Source organism: Lithobates pipiens, unplaced genomic scaffold (genome assembly GCF_037356315.1).
Source record: "Lithobates pipiens isolate NorthernLeopardFrog02 unplaced genomic scaffold, aLitPip1_a1.2 Scaffold_19, whole genome shotgun sequence".
Classification (NCBI taxonomy): Eukaryota; Metazoa; Chordata; class Amphibia; order Anura; family Ranidae; genus Lithobates; species Lithobates pipiens.
In genome coordinates this window covers 483,345,458-483,352,046 of record NW_027507764.1, presented here as the reverse complement: position 1 = coordinate 483,352,046, position 6,589 = coordinate 483,345,458, and positions in this window count along the sequence as shown.

The window sequence follows — 6,589 nt, the reverse complement described above, 5'->3', positions numbered from 1 at the left end:
AGTTTAGTAAAAAGCACTGTCACTAGTGCCAAAAGGTAGTACAAGATATACAACAAAATCATCTGGGATGCCTTGGGTTCCACAGACCAGAAACTCCAAAACCAGGAGTGAGACTGTAAATTTCACCCTACGCGTTTCGTCATGCATTTGTCATCAGGAGTGATGCCACCTTCATACACCTCACTCCCTTTATACCATGCGGTTGCCCAGCAATGTGCCTATAGCAGCAGCCATTTTTTTGTGTATTAAAGTCTCTTGTGATGGACTCCACACAGCACTAATGCTGATAGTTAATTTTCTACACCTGATCGAGGTCAATTGTTCTCAAAGTTGTCTCTATTCAGCTTCTCAATTCATTCATCATTGGCTTCAATGGGAGGAATAGTGTACCATCGTTGGTGTCAGTGGGAGGAATAGTGTACCATTGTTGGCGTCAGTGGGAGGAATAGTGTCCCATCATTGGCATCAGTGGTAGGAATAGTGCCCCATCATTGGTGTCAGTGGAAGAAATAGTGCACCATCATTGGCATCAGTGGTAGGAATAGTGTCCCATCATTGGTGTCTAGTGATGGCCGAACGGTTCGCCCGGCGGTCGTTTCGCGGCAAATTTCCGACATTCGCGGTCCGCACGTTCGAACGCCTTTTTCCGTCGTTCGCCGCGGCGGACTTACGTGTTTAATGTATACAAGAACTTTAACCTTTGGTGACACGTTTATCATGTGATACAGGACAGCCAATTGAGACATGACAGCACATGGACACTTGTACATTCCCCCTAACCTATAAATACACCCGATCCGGTGGCCATTTTACATTCTTTCTTCTGTTAAGATAGGGACAGGTTCCTGTGTGGAGTAGGGAGAGATAAACCACTAGCTATTTGGTACACAAAAGTTCTTTTCAGGACTGGTATAGGTGTTAGGTGTTGATAGGTTTGCTGTGCTGCTGATTCTTGCAGCAGCCTGAGTGTCTTTTGTTAGTTTAGAGAAAGGGAAAGGACGGTGTATGCTACAGGGACAGCCAGATTAGTCTTTCATCATCATCATCATCATCATCATCATTAGCTGTTACTATCAAGGTCCACAAAAGAGCTGTTCCAGTAACCACTAATCGTTCTCTTTTTTTGCCAATTTGTATAGGGACAGGAAGGAAGCAGTGTTGTCAGGCAGTGAGGGTAATTTTAAAGACTTGCTGTTATTATTAGTTCCACAAAGGTTCTTTTCAGGACTGGTATCAGTGGTACAGTAATAGGCTTGTACATGTATAATATTCTTTCTTCCAAATATAGAAAGGATATTATACTTGACTGCTGCCCTTCTGCTGCAGTCTGCTAAACATTCACAACTCACTTGTTCCACAAAAGTTCTTATAAGGACTGGTAACTTGGTATAGGGTGCTACGGTACATAGGCTTGAGTGCGGTACAGTCTGCTGTTCTGTAAGGACCGCTATCGGTCCACAATAGATAGGGTTGACGTGCACCACTGCTGACCGCTGCCCTATACTGCAGCAGTCCTTCAGCGGTATAGGGACTGACGTACAGTCTGCTAATCACTAACACACAACCTGCTTGTTCCACAAAAGTTCTTATAAGGACTGGTAACTTGGTATAGGGTGCTACGGTACATAGGCTTGAGTGCGGTACAGTCTGCTGTTCTGTAAGGACCGCTATCGGTCCACAATAGATAGGGTTGACGTGCACCACTGCTGACCGCTGCCCTATACTGCAGCAGTCCTTCAGCGGTATAGGGACTGACGTACAGTCTGCTAAACACTAATACACAACCTGCTTGGTCCACAAAAGTTCTTATAAGGACTGGTAACTTGGTATAGGGTGCTACGGTACATAGGCTTGAGTGCGGTACAGTCTGCTGTTCTGTAAGGACCGCTATCGGTCCACAATAGATAGGGTTGACGTGCACCACTGCTGACCGCTGCCCTATACTGCAGCAGTCCTTCAGCGGTATAGGGACTGACGTACAGTCTGCTAAACACTAATACACAACCTGCTTGGTCCACAAAAGTTCTTATAAGGACTGGTAACTTGGTATAGGGTGCTACGGTACATAGGCTTGAGTGCGGTACAGTCTGCTGTTCTGTAAGGACCGCTATCGGTCCACAATAGATAGGGTTGACGTGCACCACTGCTGACCGCTCACCTATACTGCAGCAGTCCTTCAGCGGTATAGGGACTGACGTACAGTCTGCTAATCACTAACACACAACCTGCTTGTTCCACAAAAGTTCTTATAAGGACTGGTAACTTGGTATAGGGTGCTACGGTACATAGGCTTGAGTGCGGTACAGTCTGCTGTTCTGTAAGGACCGCTATCGGTCCACAATAGATAGGGTTGACGTGCACCACTGCTGACCGCTGCCCTATACTGCAGCAGTCCTTCAGCGGTATAGGGACTGACGTACAGTCTGCTAAACACTAACACACAACCTGCTTGGTCCACAAAAGTTCTTATAAGGACTGGTAACTTGGTATAGGGTGCTACGGTACATAGGCTTGAGTGCGGTACAGTCTGCTGTTCTGTAAGGACCGCTATCGGTCCACAATAGATAGGGTTGACGTGCACCACTGCTGACCGCTGCCCTATACTGCAGCAGTCCTTCAGCGGTATAGGGACTGACGTACAGTCTGCTAAACACTAATACACAACCTGCTTGGTCCACAAAAGTTCTTATAAGGACTGGTAACTTGGTATAGGGTGCTACGGTACATAGGCTTGAGTGCGGTACAGTCTGCTGTTCTGTAAGGACCGCTATCGGTCCACAATAGATAGGGTTGACGTGCACCACTGCTGACCGCTCACCTATACTGCAGCAGTCCTTCAGCGGTATAGGGACTGACGTACAGTCTGCTAATCACTAACACACAACCTGCTTGTTCCACAAAAGTTCTTATAAGGACTGGTAACTTGGTATAGGGTGCTACGGTACATAGGCTTGAGTGCGGTACAGTCTGCTGTTCTGTAAGGACCGCTATCGGTCCACAATAGATAGGGTTGACGTGCACCACTGCTGACCGCTGCCCTATACTGCAGCAGTCCTTCAGCGGTATAGGGACTGACGTACAGTCTGCTAAACACTAATACACAACCTGCTTGGTCCACAAAAGTTCTTATAAGGACTGGTAACTTGGTATAGGGTGCTACGGTACATAGGCTTGAGTGCGGTACAGTCTGCTGTTCTGTAAGGACCGCTATCGGTCCACAATAGATAGGGTTGACGTGCACCACTGCTGACCGCTCACCTATACTGCAGCAGTCCTTCAGCGGTATAGGGACTGACGTACAGTCTGCTAATCACTAACACACAACCTGCTTGTTCCACAAAAGTTCTTATAAGGACTGGTAACTTGGTATAGGGTGCTACGGTACATAGGCTTGAGTGCGGTACAGTCTGCTGTTCTGTAAGGACCGCTATCGGTCCACAATAGATAGGGTTGACGTGCACCACTGCTGACCGCTGCCCTATACTGCAGCAGTCCTTCAGCGGTATAGGGACTGACGTACAGTCTGCTAAACACTAATACACAACCTGCTTGGTCCACAAAAGTTCTTATAAGGACTGGTAACTTGGTATAGGGTGCTACGGTACATAGGCTTGAGTGCGGTACAGTCTGCTGTTCTGTAAGGACCGCTATCGGTCCACAATAGATAGGGTTGACGTGCACCACTGCTGACCGCTGCCCTATACTGCAGCAGTCCTTCAGCGGTATAGGGACTGACGTACAGTCTGCTAAACACTAATACACAACCTGCTTGGTCCACAAAAGTTCTTATAAGGACTGGTAACTTGGTATAGGGTGCTACGGTACATAGGCTTGAGTGCGGTACAGTCTGCTGTTCTGTAAGGACCGCTATAGGTCCACAATAGATAGGGTTGACGTGCACCACTGCTGACCGCTCACCTATACTGCAGCAGTCCTTCAGCGGTATAGGGACTAAGAGTTTTGTCACAGGGTCATTTAAAAAATGACATGCAGAGGAAGAGGCAGGCCCTTCCGCAGGGGTGGTAGGGGTAGGGCAGGAGCAACAGGCTTGAGCCAAAGTGGGAAGTTGCAGAAGGTGCGTTCAATTACTTTAAAGGATGCACCAGACTTGGTTGAGTGGCTCGCTCAGCCTTACTCTTCTGCACCCTCCTCATCCTCTCGATCTGCACCCTCTTCTTCACTCTCTGCTATGTGCACCCCCAAAGACACTACCACCAACAACACGACCACCACCACCACCACCACATACCTTCCGCTTGAGTCACTGGAATTATTTTCCGATCCATATCAAGAGGACATTTCTGATGCGCAGCCACTCTTGGTATTGGATCAGGAAGAGGAGGTAGCAACAAGCGCTACTCAGCAGTCTGACGCCAGTACCCAGATCAGCCCAAGGAGGAGGTTGGTCCCCGGTGTTGCTGCCTACTCTACTTATAGCGGTGGGGAAGGTGACGTTGATGATGACGTGTCTAGTGATGTCACGTGGGTGCCCACAAGAGAGGAAGAGGAGGGGAGTTCAGAGGGAGATATGGACCAGCAGATAGGGAGGAGAAGCAGCAATGACTTACATTGCACAGCAGGGACAAAGCAGACTGCAAATGTATCAGGAGCGAGTCATCGACCATGTACGGTCACATCTGGCGCTCCCAGGACACCGGCACATGGCTCCGCAGTGTGGGCTTTTTTTAACGTGTCCGCTGCTGACAATAGCGTTGCCATCTGCAATCTTTGCAGTCAACGCGTTAGTCGCGGTAAGCCCAATACTCACCTAGGGACGACCGCCTTAAGAAGGCACATGAGCAGCCATCACCGAGCCCAGTGGGAGCAACGGAACACACAAAGCCACACTGCAGGCTCTCACCGTCCAGCCTCGTCTTCTACTTCTCCTTCTCCTCTCTCCTCACAATTGTCCTCCACTCCACCTTCCATCACGCCAAGCTCACATTTTTCTGCAAAAAGGCAGGCTTCCGTGGGCCTAATGTTTGAGCGTAAAAAAATGATGACGCCGGATAACCCTCTTGCCCAACGGTTGGCGGCTGGCTTGTCAGAACTCATAGCCCGCCAACTACTGCCATATAAACTGGTGGACTCGGAGGCCTTTCGCAAATTTGTGGCCATTGGAACACCACAATGGAAGGTCCCAGGAAGGAAGTATTTCTCAGAGAAGGGCATCCCAGAGCTATATGGCCATGTTCAGCGGCAAGTGAATGTATCTCTGGCACACAGTGTCGGTGCCAAGATACATCTGACCACAGACACGTGGTCTAGCAAACACGGGCAGGGAAGGTATATCAGTTTTACTGCCCACTGGGTGAACCTTCTGACGGCCGTCAAGCATGTAACCCGTGGCACCCGTGTAGATTTGGTTTTACCGCCACGGATTGCATGCAGGCCTGACTCTTCTTCTCCTCCTCCTACTCCATCCTCCTCCCTCTCCTCCTCAGCTGCCTCCTCCTTTTCCGCTGCTAGCGTCTCTTCCACTGCACCGCCCAAGCTCCCCAGAACCTATTCCACATGCCAGGTGAGACGTTGCCATGCCGTGCTGCGTCTGTTGTGCCTGGAAGCAAAGAGCCACACTGGCCCGGCACTCCTTTCAGCTTTGCGTTCACAGGCAGATGAGTGGCTAACACCGCTCAATTTGACAGTTGGTAAAGTGGTGTGTGACAACGGTGCCAATCTGCTTAGCGCATTGAAACAGGGCAAAATCACGCACGTGCCGTGCATGGCACACGTCTTAAACTTGGTCGTGCAGCGATTCCTTGTCAAATACCCTGGGGTCCAGGACATCTTGCGGCAGGCAAGGAAAATCTCGGCCCATTTCAGAAGATCTTACACGGCCATGGCTCGCCTTGCTGACATTCAGCGGCGACACCATCTGCCGGTCAGACGTCTTATTTGCGATTGCCCGACGCGATGGAACTCAACCTTCTATATGCTTGATAGGCTGCTCCAGCAGAAACGTGCAGTTAACGTCTACCTGTATGAACTCTGCGAAAGAAACGGTTCTGGGGAGCTGGGTTTTTTTTCACCGCGCCAGTGGCTGCTCATGCGCGACACATGCAGACTTCTGCGGCCATTTGAGGAGATCACCAAACTGGTCAGTCGCAGCCATGGCGCCATCAGTGACATGGTACCTTATGCCTTCTTTCTGGAGCGTGCATTGCGTCGTGTCATTGATCAGGCTGTGGAGGAGCAGGAGCGGGAAGATGAGGAAGTCGCAATGCTGGATGAATTCCCAGGGGGGGCTACTCTATCTGAGACAAGTCAACAACAGGAGTCTGATGAGGAGTCAGAGGAGGATGGTGCCGGGGCGGATGAGCAGGAGCAAGAAGAGCATGCTTTAAACCTTTCTGGGATCCCTGTTGTGCGAGGATGGGGAGAGGAGAATGAAGAGGACGACATTATCCTGGATGATGAGCAGGAGCCAGGCCACCACACCGCTTCCACTTTAGTGCAAATGGGGGCCTTCATGCTCCAGTGTTTTAATAGGGACCCCCGTATAAAAAGCATGAGGGTCAAGGACCAGTACTGGGTGGCAACGTACTTAGACCCCCGGTACAAACACAAAATGGCGGAAATGTTACCGCCG